A 19465-nucleotide genomic window follows, 5' to 3' on the forward strand; every position below is an offset into this window, starting at 1 on the left:
CTTGATGTTTTGATATATGTATACATTGTGAAATAATTACATTCCCCATAATGAACACATCTATTACCTCTACAGTTACTATTTGTGTACGTGTATAGTGAGGAGATTTAAGATCTATCTTCTTAGCAGATTGCAAGTATACAATACAGTATTTTTAACTATTGTCCCTATGCTATACGGTCTTTTCATATAAATTCCAGAATCAGCTTTATATACCTACAAAAAGTCCTGTTGGGATTTTGATTTGAATTGAGTTGAATCTATGAATCAATTTGAGGAGAACTAAATCTTTACTATGTTGAGACTTCTAGTTGATGAACGCAGTACTTTCTTTAATGTGGGTAGTTGATTTTCTTATGGTTGGGTTATGAGAGTTTTTTTGTGTTCCAGATACAAGTCCTTTATTGGATATGTGATTTGCAAATATTTTATCCCAGTCTGTAGCCTGTCTTTTCATTCTTATACAGTGTCTTTGATAGAGCAAAAGTTTTTCATTTTGTTGAAATCCAATACATAAATCTTTTCTTTCATGATTGTGCTCTTGGTATCATGTCTAATAACTCTTTGTCTAACTCTGACCAGTTTTTCTCCTAAATTTTTTCCTTTAAATTTTTATAATTATGTATTTTACATGTAAATCTTTTCGTTAATTCTTATGTAAGATTTGAAATTAAGATGAAGGTTCATTTTTTTGCACACGGTTGGCTGGCTGTTCCAACACCATTTGTTGAATGGCTATCATTCCTTTATGAAATTGCTTTTGCAACTGTATGAAAAATAACTAGAATATATTTGTGTGGATCTGTTTCTGGCTTCTCTGTTCCATTGATCTATGTGTCTATCCTTTTGCCAATATCACACTGAATTGACTGCTACAGCTTTATATTAAATCTTAAAATCTGATAGTGTGATTTCTCCAAATTTACTAGTCTGTTTCAAAATTGTTGTGGTTATTACAGTTCCCTTGACTTTCCATATAAATTTTAGAATCGGGGTGGAGCCAAGATGGCCGAACAGGAACAGCTCCGGTCTGCAGCTCCCAGCCCCAGCGAAACAGAAGACGGATGATTTCTGCATTTCTGCTTGAGGTACCGGTTTCATCTCACTAGGGAGTGCCTAACAGTGGGTACAGGACAGTCGGTGAAGCGCACTGTGCACGAGCCGAAGCAGGGTGAGGCATTGCCTCACTCGGGAAGCGCAAGGGGTCAGGGAGTTCCCTTTCCTAGTCAAAGAAAGGGGAAACAGACGGCACCTGGAATATCGGGTCAGTCTCATGCTAATACTGCGCTTTTCCAACGGGCCCAGAAAACGGCACACTAGGAGATTGTGTCCCGCACCTGGCTCGGAGGGTCCTATGCCCACAGAGTCTCGCTGATTGCTAGCACAGCAGTCTGAGATCAAGCTGCAAGGCGGCAGCGAGGCTGGGGGAGGGGTGCCCGCCATTGCCCAGGCTTGCTTAGGTAAACAAAGCAGCCAGGAAGCTCGAACTGGGTGGAGCCCACCACAGCTCAAGGAGGCCTGCCTGCCTCTGTAGGCTCCACCTCTGGGGGCAGGGCACAGACAAACAAAAACTCAGCAAGAACCTCCACAGACTTAAATGTCCCTGTCTGACTGACAGCTTTGAAGAGAGTAGCCCAGCACGCAGCTGGAGATCTGAGAACGGACAGACTGCCTCCTAAAGTGGGTCCCTTACCCCTGAGCAGCCTAACTGGGAGGCACCCCCCTAGTAGGGACAGACTGACACCTCATTCAGCCGGGTACTCCTCTGAGACAAAACTTCCAGAGGAACTATCAGACAGCTGAATTTGTGGTCTCACGAAAATCCGCTGTTCTGCAGCCACCGCTGCTGACACCCAGCCAAACAGGGTCTGGAGTGGACCTCTAGTAAACTCCAACAGACCTGCAGCTGAGGGTCCTGTCTGGTAGAAGGAAAACTAACAAACAGAAAGGACATCCACACCAAAAACCCATCTGTACATCACCATCATCAAAGACAAAAAGTAGATAAAACCACAAAAATGGGGGAAAAACTGGAAACTCTAAAAAACAGAGCACCTCTCCTCCTCCAAAGGAACGCAGTTCCTCACCAGCAACGGAACAAAGCTGGATGGAGGATGACTTTGACGAGTTGAGAGAAGAAGGCTTCAGACGATCAAACTACTCTGAGCTACGGTAGGAAATTCAAAACAATAGCAAAGAAGTTAAAAACTTTGAAAAAAATTAGAAGAATGGATAACTAGAATAACCAATGGAGAGAAGGTCTTAAAGGAGCTGATGGAGCTGAAAGCCAAGTTTCGAGAACTACGCGAAGATTGCAGAAGCCTCAGTAGCAGATGCGATCAACTGGAAGAAAGGGTATCGCTGATGGAAGATGAAATGAATGAAATGAAGAGAGAAGGGAAGTTTAGAGAAAAAAGAATAAAAAGAAATGAACAAAGCCTCCAAGAAATTTGGGACTATGTGAAAAGACCAAACCTACGTCTGACTGGTGTACCTGAAAATGATGGGGAGAATGGAACCAAGTTGGAAAACACTCTGCAAGATATTATCCAGGAGAACTTCCCCAATCTAGCAAAGCAGGCCAGCATTCAGATTCAGGAAATACAGAGAACACCACAAAGATACTCCTCGAGAAGAGCAACTCCAAGACACATAATTGTCAGATTCACCAAAGTTGAAATGAAGGAAAAAATGTTAAGGGCAGCCAGAGAGAAAGGTCGGGTTACCCACAAAGGGAAGCCCATCAGACTAACAGCTGATCTCTTGGCAGAAACTCTACAAGCCAGAAGAGAGTGGGGGGCAATATTCAACATTCTTAAAGAAAAGAATTTTCAACCCAGAATTTCCTATCCCGCCAAACTAAGCTTCATTAAGTGAAGGAGAAATAAAATACTTTACAGGCAAGCAAACGCTGAGTGATTTTGTCACCACCAGGCCTGCCCTAAAAGAGCTCCTGAAGGAAGCACTAAACATGGAAAGGAACAACCGGTACCAGCCACTGCAAAAACACGCCAAATTGTAAAGACCATCGAGGCTAGGAAGAAACTATAGCAACTAACGAGCAAAATAACCAACTAACATCATAATGACAGGATCAGATTCACACATAACAATATTAACGTTTAATGTAAATGGGCTAAATGCTCCAATCAAAAGACACAGACTGGCAAACTGGATAAGGAGTCAGGACCCATCAGTGTGCTGTATTCAGGAAACCCATCTCACGTGCAGAGACACACATAGACTCAAAATAAAGGGATGGAGGAAGATCTATCAAGCAACTGGAAAACAAAAAAAGGCAGGGGTTGCAATCCTAGTCTCTGATAAAATAGACTTTAAACCAACAAAGATCAAAAGAGACAAAGAAGGCCATTACATAATGGTAAAGGGATCAATTCAACAAGAAGAGCTAACTATCCTAAATATATATGCACCCAACACAGGAGCACCCAGATTCATAAAGCAAGTCCTCAGTGACCTACAAAGGGACTTAAACTCCCACACAATAATAATGGGAGATTTTAACACCCCACTGTCAACATTAGACAGATCAACGAGACAGAAAGTTAACAAGGACATCCAGGAATTGAACTCAGCTCTACATAAAGTGGACCTAATAGACATCTACAGAACTCTCCACCCCAAGTCAACAGAATATACATTTTTTTCAGCACCACACCACACCTATTCCAAAATTGACCACATAGTTGGAAGTAAAGCTCTCCTCAGCAAATGTAAAAGAACAAAAATTATAACAAACTGTCTCTCAGACCACAGTGCAATCAAACTAGAACTCAGGATTAAGAAACTCACTCAAAACCACTCAACTACATGGAAACTGAACAACCTGCTCCTGAATGACTACTGGGTACATAATGAAATGAAGGCAGAAATAAAGATGTTCTTTGAAACCAACGAGAACAAAGACACAACATACCAGAATCTCTGGGACATGTTCAAAGCAGTGTATAGAGGGAAATTTATAGCACTAAATGCCCACAAGAGAAAGCAGGAAAGATCCAAAATTGACACCCTAACATCACAATTAAAAGAACTAGGAAAGCAAGAGCAAACACATTCAAAAGCTAGCAGAAGGCTAGAAATAACTAAAATCAGAGCAGAACTGAAGGAAATAGAGACACAAAAAACCCTTCAAAAAATTAATGAATCCAGGAGCTGGTTTTTTGAAAAGATCAACAAAATTGATGGACCGCTAGCAAGACTAATAAAGAAGAAAAGAGAGAAGAATCAAATAGATGCAATAAAAAATAAAAAAGGGGATATCACCACCGATCCCACAGAAATACAATCCACCATCAGAGAATACTACAAACACCTCTATGCAAATATACTAGAAAATCTAGAAGAAATGGATAAATTCCTCGACAAATACACCCTCCCAAGACTAAATCAGGAAGAAGTTGAATCTCTGAATAGACCAATAACAGGTTCTGAAATTGTGGCAACAATCAATAGCTTACCAACCAAAAAGAGTCCAGGACCTGATGGATTCACAGCTGAATTCTACCAGAGGTACAAGGACGAACTGGTACCATTCCTTCTGAAACTATTCCAATCGATAGAAAAAGAGGGAATCCTCCCTAACACATTTTACGAAGCCAGCATCGTCCTGATACCAAAGCCTGGCAGAGACATAACCAAAAAAGAGAATTTCAGACCAATATCCTTGATGAACATTGATGCAAAAATCCTCAATAAAATACTGGCAAACCAAATCCAGCAGCACATCAAAAAGCTTATCCACCATAATCAAGTGGGCTTCATCCCTGGGATGCAAGGCTGGTTCAACATACACAAATCAATAAATGTAATCCAGCATATAAACAGAACCAAAGACAAAAACCACATGATTATCTCAATAGATGCAGAAAAGGCCTTTGACAAAATTCAACAACCTTCATGCTAAAAACTCTCAATAAATTAGGTATTGATGGGACGTATCTCAAAATAATAAGAGCTATCTACGACAAACCCACAGCCAATATCATACTGAATGGGCAAAAACTGGAAGCATTCCCTTTGAAAACTGGCACAAGACAGGGATACCCTCTCTCACCACTCCTATTCAACATAGTGCTGGAAGTTCTGGCCAGAGCAATCAGGCAGGAGAAGGAAATAAAGGGTATTCAATTAGGAAAAGAGGAAGTCAAATTGTCCCTGTTTGCAGATGACATGATTGTATATCTAGAAAACCCCATTGTCTCAGCCCAAAATCTCCTTAAGCTGATTAGCAACTTCAGTAAAGTCTCAGGATACAAAATTAATGTACAAAAATCACAAGCATTCTTGTACACCAATAACAGACAAACAGAGAGCCAAATCATGAGTGAACTCCCATTCACAATTGCTTCAAAGAGAATAAAATACCTAGGAATCCAACTTACAAGGGATGTGAAGGACCTCTTCAAGGAGAACTACAAACCACTGCTCAATGAAATAAAAGAGGATACAAACAAATGGAAGAACATTCCATGCTCATGGGTTGGAAGAATCAATATCGTGAAAATGGCCATACTGCCCAAGGTAATTTATAGATTCAATGCCATCCCCATCAAGCTACCAATGACTTTCTTCACAGAATTGGAAAAAACTACTTTAAAGTTCATATGGAACCAAAAAAGAGCCCGCATCGCCAAGTCAATCCTAAGCCAAAAGAACAAAGCTGGAGGCATCACGCTACCTGACTTTAAACTATACTACAAGGCTACAGTAACCAAAACAGCATGGTACTGGTACCACAACAGAGACATAGATCAATGGAACAGAACAGAGCCCTCAGAAATGATGCCGCATATCTACAACTATCTGATCTTTGACAAACCTGACAAAAACAAGAAATCGGGAAAGGATTCCCTATTTAATAAATGGTGCTGGGAAAACTGGCTAGCCATATGTAGAAAGCTGCAACTGGATCCCTTCCTTACACCTTATACAAAAATTAATTCAAGATGGATTAAAGACTTATATGTTAGACCTAAAACCATTAAAATCCTACAAGAAAACCTAGGCAATACCATTCAGGATATAGGCGTGGGCAAGGACTTCATGTCTAAAACACCAAAAGCAATGGCAACAAAAGCCAAAATTGACAAATGGGATCTCATTAAACTAAAGAGCTTCTGCACAGCAAAATAAACTACCATCAGAGTGAACAGGCAACCTACACAATGGGAGAAAATTTTTGCAACCTACTCATCTGACAAAGGGCTAATATCCAGAATCTACAATGAACTCAAACAAATTTACAAGAAAAAAACAAACAACCCCATCAAAAAGTGGGCAAAGGACATGAACAGACACTTCTCAAAAGAAGACATTTATGCAGCCAAAAAATACATGAAGAAATGCTCCTCATCACTGGCCATCAGAGAAATGCAAATCAAAACCACAGTGAGATACCATCTCACACCAGTTAGAATGGCCATCATTAAAAAGTCAGGAAACAACAGGTGCTGGAGAGGATGTGGAGAAATAGGAACACTTTTACACTGTTGGTGGGACTGTAAACTAGTTCAACCATTGTGGAAGTCAGTGTGGCGATTCCTCAGGGATCTAGAACTAGAAATACCATTTGACCCAGCCATCCCATTACTGGGTATATACCCAAAGGACTATAAATCATGCTGCTATAAAGACACATGCATACGTATGTTTATTGCGGCACTATTCACAATAGCAAAGAGTTGGAACCAACCCAAATGTCCAACAACGATAGACTGGATTAAGAAAATGTGGCACATATACACCATGGAATACTATGCAGCCATAAAAAATGATGAGTTCGTGTCCTTTGTAGGGACATGGATGAAACTGGAAAACATCATTCTCAGTAAACTATCGCAAGGACAAAAAACCAAACACCGCATGTTCTCACTCATAGGTGGGAATTGAACAATGAGAACTCATGGACACAGGAAGGGGAACATCACACTCCGGGGACTGTTGTGGGGTGGGGGGAGGGGGGAGGGACAGCATTAGGAGATACACCTAATGCTAAATGACGAGTTAATGGGTGCAGGAAATCAACATGGCACATGGATACATATGTAACAAACCTGCACATTGTGCACATGTACCCTAAAACCCTAAAGTATAATAAAAAAAAAATAAATAAATAAATAAATAAATAAATAAATTTTAGAATCAGCTTGTCTGATTCTAAAAATACTGTAAAAATAGTAAAATACTGTAAAAATCTAAAAATGCTGTAAAAATACTCCTGAGGTTTGCTTGGAATTGCATTAAATCTATAGATCAATTTTGGCAGAGTTACATCTTTTCTTTTCTTTCTTTTTTTTTTGAGACCAAGTTTCGCTCTTGTTGTCCAGGCTGGAGTGAAATGGTGCAATCTCAGCCCTCTGCAACCTCTGCCTCCCAGGTTCAAGTGATTCTCCTTGCCTCAGCCTCCCTAGCTGGGATTACAGGCATGAGCCACCATGCCCGGCTAATTTTGTATTTTTAGTAGAGACAGGGTTTCTCCATGTTGGTCAGGGTGGTCTTCAACTCCCGACCTCAGGTGATCCATCCAACTCGGCCTCCCAAAGTGCTGGGATTACAGGCATGAGCCACCGTGCCCAACTGAGTTACATTTTTTCTATGTTACTTCTTTCAATCCATACAATAGTATATCTCTCCATTTATTTAGGTCTTTTTTGCTTTATTTCACTAAGTTTTTGTAATTTTCAGCATACAGACCCTGTTTTCGCTTTGTTTCACTTATACCTATGTGTTTCATTTTTTGGAGCTAATGTAAATTTTTAAAAAATGTTTAGTTGCCAATTATTCATTGCTAGTATAAAGAAATACACTTGACTCTTGTGTGTGTGTGTGTGTGGTTTTTTTTTGTTTGTTTGTTTGTTTGTTTTTTTTTTGAGACAGAGTCTCGCTCTTTCACCCAGGCTGGAGTGCAGTGGCACGATCTCGGCTCACTGCAGGCTTCGCCCCCCGGGGTTCACGCCATTCTCCTGCCTCAGCCTCCTGAGTACCTGGGACTACAGGTGCCCGCCACCATGCCCTGCTAATTTTTTTGTATTTTTAGTAGAGACGGGGTTTCACTGTGTTAGCCAGGATGATCTCGATCTCCTGACCTCGTGATCCACAGGCCTCGGCCTCCCAAAGTGCTGGGAGTGGCCTGATTCTTTTGTGTTGAACCTTGTACCCTGTAATCTCATTAAACTCACTTTTTAGTACTTGGAATTTGCTTATGAATTCCTTGAAATTTGCAGCATAGACAATCATATCATCTGAAAATCTGCTTGCCTTTTATTTAATTTCCTAACTTTATTAACTGGATAGGGCACCCAGTAAAATGTTTGTTGAATGATGGGAGTAGATATCTGTATTAGTCCGTTCTCAGGCTGCTAATAAAAACATACCCAAGACTGAGTAATTTATAAAGGAAAGAAGTTTAATTGACTCACAGTTCTGCAGGGCTGAGGAGGCCTCAGGAAACTTACAATCATGGCAGAAGGGGAAGCATCCTTCTTCACACGATGGCAGGAAGGAGAAGTGCTGAGCAAAAGGGAAAAAATCGCCATATAAAACCATCAGATCTCATGAGAACTCACTCACTATCACTAGAACATGAGGGTAAACGCCTCCATGATTAAATTACCTCCCACTGGGTCCCTCCCATGACACATGGGGATTATGGGAACTACAATTCAAGGTGAGATTTAGGTGGGGACACAGAGACAAAAAGTATCAATATCCTTGCCTTATTCCTAAATTGAGGGAAAAAGCATTCAGTCTTTCACCATTAAGTATAATGTTAGCTTTTGTGTATGCCTTTTATCAGGTTGAGAAAGTTTCTATTTCTAATTTGCAGAGAGTCTTTATCATGAATGAATGTTGAATTTTGTCAAATACTTTTCCTGCAACAATTGATATGATCATGTGATTTTTCTTCTTTAGACTGTTAATATGGTGTACTACAATGAAAAATTTTCCAGTATTGAACCAGTCTTATATTCCCACTACAATCTCTACTTGGTCATGGTGTATTATTATTGATTTTATATGTTTAAGAATTCAGTTGGTTAATATTTTACTGAAGATTCTTACATTTATGTTAATGAGGTGTATTTGGTTGTGTTTAAAAGATTATTTTTCTTATGCTGTCTTTTGCATCAGGGTAATGCTGGCCTCATAAATTGAGAGTGTTCTCATCTCTTCTTATTTCTGGAAGAGATTGTATGGAATTGGTATTAACTTTCCACAAATAATTGGTAGAATTTGCCAGTGCAACCATCGGAGCTAGAAGGTTGCTTTCTTGGAAACTTTTAACTGAAAGTTAAGTTTCACTAATATAATTTTAATTTAATTTCATCTAGGTTTTCAAATCTATGTCTACAGAGTTATTCTTAGTATTCCTTCATTATCTGTTTAGTGTTTATTGGATCTGTAATGATACCCCCTCTTTCATTCTTGATATTAATAATTCATGGCTTATCTCTTTTTTTGGTCAGTTTTGCTAATGTCATTAATGTCAAAAAATCAGCTTTTGTTTTTATTTATTTTTTTCTATTGTTTTTCTGGTTTTAATTTCATTGCTCTCTGCTCGTCTTTGTTATATTCTTCCATCTGCCTGTTTGGGTTTATTTTAGTTTTATTTTTCTAGTTGTTTAAAGTGAAGGATTTGAGGACTTTATTCTTTTCTCAGGTAACCATTTAATGCTATCAATTTTTTAAATTTTTGCAAAAAACTTTGTGTGGTAGAAAAAATACTCAGACCTGGGAGTTAAGGGTGTAACAGATTTACATTTGCATGTAAGATAAGATATTTGTGACATAATGAACCCATCAACTTATTTGAGAGATGGGGACAAAATGATTCCAAATGTGAAAGCTCTAGACAGCCTAGTGCAGAATTAATCACAGAGTGATAATAGGCAAGAGTTTTCAGAAAGCAAAGAACAGGCAACACATTCTCTACAGGGTGGGAAGCTCTTTCACAAGGCTCTAGATCTCTTCTACTAAAATGCATCTGATGGCCCCGTGTACACTAGCATTCTTTAGTCCTACCTGTTCCTACTTCCATGTTTCTTCTACTAGGAAATACTGATAAAGATTGTGGGTGTATTGATGTTATACTTTTTACAATATACTTATTTGTACCCAACGTGATTCACTCAATAAATGTTTTTTGTGGCTGCTATCATCTTTGTTTTTAAAAAAGTTATTATTTCTAATTATTATGGAAATATAGTAGTTGTACCTACTCAATAAATAATAAATATTTCTGATGTCCTTGAGGCTACTAGATAATTATTTTAAGTCCCATATCTTAATGAATTTATAGTTACCTTAGGTAGAAGCACAATATACACAAATGAGATCTATATTAATCTGTAATAGCTATCATTTAAATTAAATATACTATGCACCAGACGTTGTATATGCTGGGTGTGTTACATACATTTAATCTTTACCACCTTTTTGCAAGGCATAAATAATAGGGAGGATAGTTTCACAGAAAGAAAGCCAACCAACCAGAAAAAGCCCAGGACCAGACAGATTCACAGCCAAATTCTACCAGATGTATGAAGAAGAGATGGTACCATTCCTACTGAAACTATTCCAAAAAATTGAGGAGGACGGACTCCTCTCTAAGTGAGGTCAGTATCATCCTGATACCCAAACCTGGCAGAGACACAATTAAAAGGAAAACTTTAGGCCAATATCCTTAATGGGCATAGATGCAAAAATCCTCAACAAAATAGTGGCAAAGCAAACCCAGCAACACATCAAAAAGCTAATCCACCACAATCAAGTAGGCCTTATCTCTGGGATGCCAGGTTGGTTCAACATATGCAAATCAATAAATGTGATCCACTATATAAATGGAACTAAAAACAGAAACCACATGATCATCTCAATAAATAACAGAAAAGGCTTTCAATAAAATTCAACATCTCTTCATGTTAAAATCCCTCAACAAATTAAGCATTAGAGGAACATACGTAAAAATACTAAGAGTCAGCTATGAAAAATCCAAGCCAATATCACACTGAATAGGCAAAAGCTGGAAGCATACCCCCTGAAAATTGGAACAAGACAAGGATGCCCTCTCTCATCACTCCTATTCAACATAGTAGTGGAAGTGCTAACCAGAACAATCAGGCAACAGAAGGAAATAAAAGGAATCCAGGTCAGGCGCAGTGGCTCACAACTGTAATCCCAACACTTTGGGAGGCCAAGATGGGTGGATCACTTGAGGTCAGGAGCTCGAGACCAGACTGACCGACATGGTGAAACCCAATCCCTACTAAAAATACAAAATTAGCTGGGCCTGGTGGTACATGCCTGTAATCTCAGCTACTTGGGAGGCTGAGGCAGGAGAATCGCTTGTAGCTGGGAGGTGGGGGCTACAGTGAGCCAAGATTGCACCATTGCACTTCAGCCTGGGCAACAAGAGTGAAACAAAGAAAGAAAGAAAAAGAAAAAGAAAGAAAATGAAAAAATGAAAAAGAAAGAAAGGAAGGAAGGAAGGAAGGAAGGAAGGAAAGAAAGAAAGAAAGAAAGAAAGAAAGAAAGAAAGAAAGAAAGAAAGAAAGGCATCCAAATAGAAAGAGAGGAAGTCAAACTATTTCTGTTTGCAGACAATATGATTCTATACCTAGAAAACCTCATAGTCTCTGCCCAAAAGCTCCTAGATCTGATAAACAACTTTAGCAAAGTTTCAGGATACAAAATCAATGTACAAAAATCAGTAGTATTCTTATACACCAAGAACATCTAAACTGAGAGCCAAATGAAGAATGCAGTTCCATTCACAACAGGCATAAAAAGAATAAACACCTAGGAATACAGCTAACCAGGGAGGTGAAAGATCTCTACAAGGAGAACTACAAAACACTGCTCAAAGAAATAAGAGATTACACAAATAAATGGGAAAACATTCCATGCTTATGGATAGGAAGAATCAATATCATAAAAATGGCCATGCTGCCCGAAGCAATTTATAGATTCAATGCTATTCCTATAAACTACCAATGACATTCTTCACAGAATGAGAAAAACTATTCTAAAATCGATATGGAACCAAAAAGGGGCCCAAATAACCAAAGCAATCCTAAGCAAAAAGAACAAAACAACAAGCATCACACTAAGTAACTTCAAATTATACTACAAGCCTATAGTAACCAAAATAGCATGGTACTGATACAAAAACAGACATATAGACAAACGGAAGGGAACAGAGAGCCCATAAATTATGCCACACACTTAGAACTATCTGATCTTTGACAAAATCAACAAAAACAAGTAATAGGGAAAGGACTCCCTATTCAGTAAATGGTGCTGGGATAACTGGCTAGTCACATGCAGAAGTTTGAAATTAGACCCCTTCCTTACACCATACACAAAAACTCAAGATGGATTAAAGACTTAAATGTAAAACTCAAAACTATAAAAACCCTGGAAGACAACCTAGGCAACACCATTCTGGACATAGGAGCAGACAAAGATTTCATGATGAAAATGCCAAAAACAATACCAACGAAAGCGAAAATTGACAAATGGAACCTAATTAAACTAAAAAGTTTCTGCACAGCAAAAGAAACTATCAACAGAGTAAACAGACAACCTATAGAATGGGAGAAAATATTTACAAACTATGCATCCAACAATAAAGTCCAGAATCTATAAGGAACTCAAACAAATTTACAAGCAAAAAACAACCCCACAAACAAAAAGCCCACAGAGTGGGCAAAGAACACGAATAGATACTTTTCAAAAGAAGACATAAATGCAGTCAACAAGCACGTGAAAAAAAGCTCAACATCACTAATCATTAGAGAAATGCAATTCAAAACCACAGTGAGATACCATCTTACCCAGTCAGAATGGCTATGATTAAAAAGTCAAAAAATAACAGATGCTGACGAGGTTGTAAAGAAAAGGGAATGCTTATACATTGCCGGTGGGAATGTAAATTAGTTCAGCCATATGGAAAGCAGTTTGGCAATTTTTCAAAGAACTTAAAACACAATTACCACTTGACCCAGCAAATCCCATTATTAATTATATACCTGAAGGAATGTAAATTGTTCTACCATAAAGACACATGCATGCGTATGTTCATTGCAGCACTATTCACAATAGCAAAGACATAGAATAAACCTAAATGCCCAGCAATAGTAGAGTGGATAAAGAAAATATGGTATATATATACCATGGAATACAATATCATGTCTTTTATAGTATAATATGGATGGAGCTGGAGGCCTTTATCATAAGCAAACTAACACAAGAACAGAAAATCAAATAGCATGTTCTCACTTATAAGTGGGAGCTAAACACTGAGTACATATAGACACAAAAAAGGCAACAACAAACACTGGGGCCTACTTGAGGGTAGAGAGTGGGAAGAGGGTAAGAATAAAAAACTACCTATTTGGTGCTATGCTTGATGACAAAACAATCTACACACCAAACCCCTGTGACATGCAATTTACCTATATAACAAACCTGCACATGTACCCCTGAACCTAAAATAAAAGTGAAAAAAAAAAAAAGAATGTGAATTTTGGAGTCAGAAACCAAGTTTGAATCTCTGCTGTTTCACGAGCTGCATGACTTAGGCCAGTTGTGTAAACTCTCTAAACTTTAGGTTTTATAATTTTAAAATGTGGATAAAAGCTGTTGTGAAGATTAAAAACAATGATATATGAAAAAGGTCTGGTAGGGTAGGGAAACTAGGGATTTTGAAGTCTATACAGTAATACTTCACTTCAAACTCAACATCACCCATGTTAGCTATGAGATCTTCAGCCAGATACCTAACATCTTGAGTTTTAATACCTCATATATAAAACATCTGATTAGATAGATAGACAGATAGATAGACAGATACAGACAGGTAAATATGTAGACAGCTAGATAGATACATAGATAGATAAGTAGATAAATAGCTAGAGAAAGAGACAGATAGATCATCTTCCCCTTTACTTCAAAACCTCTTCTTTAGGAATCCCTGTCTCAATTACTAGCAACTCCATCCATCCACTGAGCTATTCAGATCAAACAACTTGGGACAATTTTTCACTCTTTCCCATGACTCATGATCAATCTGAGGGTTAATTCTATTAGTTCTATCTTCAACATCTATTCAGATTCTTTCACATACACTACTTCCTCTTCTATCATCACGGTCTGAGACACCTGTCTTATTACCATAATTTCCTAACTGATTTTCTTGTTTCCCTCTTTACCTTCCCACCCACGATTTTTATCCCGGCAGCAAAAATAACCCTTTCAACCTTAAATCAAATCAAATTCTTCAATGGTTTCCCATCTCAGTCAGAGTAAAAGCTGATCTTTACAATGACCTAACAGGTCCCTCCAAAGCTCTCCCAACACCGCCACTCAGCTGTCCAGCCACTCCCGTGATCTCTTATCCTACACTCTAACCTGCACTGCTGCACTCCAGGCCAACTGCCTGCGTCATCCTCGAAACTCCTGAATTTCTGTCTCACCTCAGAGACTTTACACTTCCTATTCCTCCCACCTGGAATATTCTTCACTCAAATAGCTTCAAGACTCTCAGCCTCACCTCCTTTAAGTCTTTGCTCAAGTTTCGTCTTCACAGCGAGGCCTTCCCTGTCCACCCCATTTTAAAATCCAATAGCCCACTCCATCCAGCACTCTCTATTCCCTTACTCAAACTTATTTTTCTCTATAGCATTGATCACGATCTAACACTATTATATTGTACTTACTTTTTTGTTTTTGTCTGTTTCCTCATTACATGCATACACACACACACACACACACACACACACAAGCAAGAGTGGAAACTCTGAGAGGAAGTATTTTGGGCAGTTTTGTTCATTTTTGTATCCCAACAACCTTAAATAGTATGAAGAACTTAGTATTATCTCTCTCATACCCTTCCTTCTGTTCCTCTCTCCTCCCTTCCCCTCCTCTGCATTCCCTTTTCCTCCCCGCTCCTTTCTTTCTCTAAAATATATATGTGTACATATCATGGCAAAATTTATTTGTTCATGGAACCCTAGAGAAAGTAGTATACAAAGCAAATCTTAGTTTCCTTAGCTTGTTAGAAACAACCTCTTTCATTGGGAAAGAATATACAATTTATGGTACATTTAACATGTATGTACTAGAACCTACTGTGCACCAGGTACTATTTTATTTAGGATAAATAAGAAATAATCTCTGTCCTCAATGCACTGTCCAGTTTAAGAAAGAAACAAATAGATACATAAGAAATAAAAGAAAGGTGCTCACAAAAACAATATTTTACTTAGTGAGAAGGCAATTGTTGAGAGGTTTAAAAATAGGTCTGATGTGGTTGAGACAAATCTGGCAATAACAATCAATTACAGAGAAGACTAATGGCACGGTGTGAGTTTGGTGCAGAAGTTTCCTCATTTGATCAACCTAGGGGGTTGCTCAAAATGATCCGTGTTCCTTTGACAATGAGTCATCCATAATTTCATGATTGCTTTTGCTGTGTTTGTGGTTATGAAATGATCCTCACACCACCATTCCTAATACTAGAAGATTCCGTTCTAACCAGTACAAATTGTCAGGCAAGAGAGTGGGTGTTTATAGTATGGGTTAATTTGTTCTCCAGCAGGCCTGAGTTCCAGTGAACTCAGCATTTGCTGCATAAGAAAACCATACTAGAACCTTCCTTAATTTGCTGAATGGGAATAAACAAGAGGTGCTTGGGGGCACATTCAGGGAAGCTCAAAGAGCTAGAAAGGAGCAATGGGGAGGGTGAATAGTAATAGCTAAAGTGTTCTTGTATTCTGAAAACGAAATTGCCCTTCTGAGTATACATTTAGCAAACTGGCAGATTCACAACTCCAAGGTTCAGAGGTCTGAACATGCCAATAGCAACAGCAAAAAGAAGCCTTAACGACATTCCTTTAATTTCCAAACCTTATTTCATTAGTGGAAACTTTTGGAGCTCTGTTTCATGACCTACAAGTCTAACTCTGTGTAAGGTTGAGGGTGGAAACTTTGAACACAAAGGGAACATCTGGGGGGAAACACACACACACACACACACACACACACACACACACACACACGATCTTTAATGGAGTTCTTTGGAAAATAGCAGGAATAGCTGGTGCTTGGTTATTCCACCTGCATTATCCCATCTAACCCTCATGGCCTCCCTGAGAGGTACGTACTGTTCATTTTCCTCATTTTATGAAATAAAAAACTGAGACTCAGAGAGATGAAGTGACATTCCCAAGAGGCAGAGCCAGGACTTGAATCCTGGTCTTCTTACTCTAGACATGTGACAATTCTACACTTGTCTTTTCCTACTTGCTGTGCTGAAATTCTGAAAAACAGAGTTTGTAAAGCTCTAGTCTACAGCAGTGTTTCTCAACCTTAGTTCCACATTGGAATCACCTGGAGATACTTACAAACCCTCTGATGCCCGGGTCCCAGCACTAGAAATTCTAACTTAATTTGTCTGGAATACAATCTGGGAAATGTTTTTTGTTGTTGTTGCTTTTTTAAACAGAGTCTCACTCTGTCACCCAGGCTGAAGTGCAGCAGCATGATCACAGCTGACCGCAGCCTCAACCTCCCGGGCTCAAGTGATTCTCCAGTGGGATTTTCTAAAGCCCCTCCCTGCCAGGTAATTCTAATGTTTAGTCAAAATTGAGAACAACTATGAAGAAATTATTTTAAATGACAGATTCCCTGAGCCCCATCCCAGGTTTATTGAATTAGAGCCCCAGAGGCAAGTTGGCATAATTGTGTTATTTTATAATCCTCCCATGCCATTCTAGTAAGCAGCCAAGTTTGGGAACCACTGGTCTACTATATGACCTTCAGAACTGCTCAAGGTGAGTAATTACTGAAGAACCAGTTATTAGTCCAACCTCTGTCCCTGTCCACGTTATCATGGGGAACTGATTTATCTTCACAGCATCTGTGTTTCTTAATCTTAAAATGAGGTGATTGGTATTTGTCCTGTCAATCTCTTTGGAATGTTCAAGAGAAAAGAGACAAATATGAAAGTGTTTTAAAAGGTATTTTAACTTGTAAGGTATTATTATTATTATTATTATTGAACTAGTGTTCCTGATTTTTATCTCTATAATTGCCTCCTGAATAGACCATGTCCATAGGAGAAGGGTTCTAGTCTTGGCTTCTGATTCACATTTTATCCTCTTTATAACTCACAAGAAGGTAGTCTATTGGCTGAGAAGAAAAGTAGCTGCAGATGCTCTTTCCCAACAGAGGAAAAAATACACAGAGGAAGTTTGCCCCAGTGAGGGGAAATGGAAAGAGATGAGAATTGTATAACTTCAACCACAAGCATTTGTTGTCAAAGACACAAATTCAACCAAAGGTCTGAAACATTAGCCAATATGCTTTCCCAGCACTCAAATTCAATTCAGAAATGAGACTTCCCATTACCAATATCATCCCATCCCATCGGGAGCATGCAGCTTCTTCATCTGGGTTTTCTGTGTCTAAATCTATAATGGAAATATTAGGAGTGACTTGGGAGTGGGGAGAAGCTACACAAAGAAATAGAGCACATTGCACAGATGCTTTCTCGGTTTAGATCCAACTCTTGACTTCTAATAGGTCACTACTGTTCAAATTTTTAGGAGGAAGACACAAAAGGACTGATGATCGTCTAGAAGGTTTAACCCTTTTAAGCCTAAAGAAGACTTTGAGAGACACTAATGCTTGGGGTCCACTCTGACATTCTGAATTAAATGTTCTCAGGTGACATCATGTGTTTTTTTAAAACCTTCCATGGAGATTCTAATGGTTCATCAGTGCTGAGATTATAAGGAGAGAAGGATGACAGAATAAAAAGGGCCATGTCTTTATCCCTAGGCCTTTACCTTCCCCTAGGGGTTCTTCTGTGGTCTAACCACCAATCTACCACCATTCTAACCTTAATGGAGTATCTATCCTTCTGTAAAGCTCCTGACCAAGTGTCTCAGGGATGGGAGTGACTCTGCCATAATTTTTTTAAAGACTTGACTAAATTCTGAGGGAAAAGCAAGTTAAAATGAACAAGAAAATATAAGAAATTGATATAGTTATAAATACAGATTTTTGGCCAAAGTTTCTGTCACATACAGCACTTGCTAGCAGCTTATTCTCAAGAAAAATCCTGATGAAAACAATTACCCACTATGCCACCATTACCACGAGGGTATTTCTAGCACGTAAACAGGTATTTCAGTACACACATACACGTTCACATACAAACAACACTGGGTTATGTAAATATAGGTATGAGACAAGGTTTTTCCTCAAATTATCCCTCAGAAAAGAAAGAATTGTCATATATTCCAGTTCTTACAGCAGCGCCTGTATTACTGGGCTGTCTTAAAATTGCTTTAACAATAATGTATTATTTAGGGTGAACATATCAACCAAATAAATGCTAGTTTTGGTGTCAAATTAGTAGAGGTTACCTGACAAAAAGTATTAAATGGAAGGCCAGTAAATTTAACTAAAATTCACAATTATTTCTGAGATTACAACCTCACAATTTTACTTGCTTTCTTTTTTAAAAAAAAACACCTTTTAAAGATCATTTATTATAACAATTATAAAAATATACTAGGATGAATTTTTTAATTCAGGTATTATACAAATGGATACTTAAAACTAGAAATAAAATCCACTGTGGCAAATCATACACATTTAGAAACTGCTGTGTCTCAAACCAGTGAGCCAGTAAGTGCTCCAGAAAATTATATGACTCCAAAGGTGGTGCTAATAAGGAGGAAAACACTGATGTCTTTCTCATAAAATTTGAGTGGAAAAAAGACATAAAATTTGAGTTAAAAGCCATATTTCTAAACATATTTTTCTATAATATGAAATCATGAATACCTATGTTCATCTAAATTTATATATTACATATCATCTTTTTAAAATTTCATGGAGAAAACGGAGAAATCATTTATGATTAGGTATAAACAGAAGAAGGGTTGATTCTCACAGTATTTTTCAGAGCCTTAAATATACTTACATGCACTGTGGCTCCCTGAAGTGGAAAAGGGATATATATGGTATATTTCTCATTCTTATTTGATCTATTGAGACAAGAATCCTACAGAACATTTATTGAGAAATACTGCTCTGACTCAAAATGACCCAATCAACCTCAGAAATGCCCCTCACAGGTTTCTTTCCTTTGACATCCAAGCAGAGTGCCTCTTTGTGTGGGTGCCATCCTACAGTCCACCACACTGAAACCCAAAAATCACACACTGAGCAATGGGAGGTCAAGTGGCACTTGCCATATGCCAGGCACACGATAATGAGTAATAATATGAATTGTAATTACAGTGAATTGAGCATCCCTGGGGCTGTGATACTGATAACAAAATGAATAATAATAACTGCCAATGATACTAATGAACACATGTGGAGTACATACTATGTGGTAGGCTCCTTACTAATTTCTTAACATTTA

The 19465-nt window shown here is 38.4% G+C and overlaps 1 long non-coding RNA gene across 2 annotated transcripts in view; it reads right to left on the minus strand.

Annotated features, from left to right (window-relative positions):
- The window catches only part of LOC134736996 (uncharacterized), a 131525-nt gene extending 122991 nt beyond the window's left edge, over positions 1 to 8534 (minus strand). The window contains exon 1 of one of the 2 annotated variants that reach the window (XR_010121509.1): positions 8478 to 8534. This is a non-coding gene — a long non-coding RNA (uncharacterized lncRNA). Of the gene's footprint in view, positions 1 to 8441 lie in introns of both variants that reach the window. The other variant, XR_010121510.1, reaches the window with a different exon arrangement.
- Positions 8535 to 19465: the final 10931 nt, after the last annotated feature.

Source organism: Symphalangus syndactylus, chromosome 6 (genome assembly GCF_028878055.3).
Source record: "Symphalangus syndactylus isolate Jambi chromosome 6, NHGRI_mSymSyn1-v2.1_pri, whole genome shotgun sequence".
Taxonomy (NCBI): domain Eukaryota; kingdom Metazoa; phylum Chordata; class Mammalia; order Primates; family Hylobatidae; genus Symphalangus; species Symphalangus syndactylus.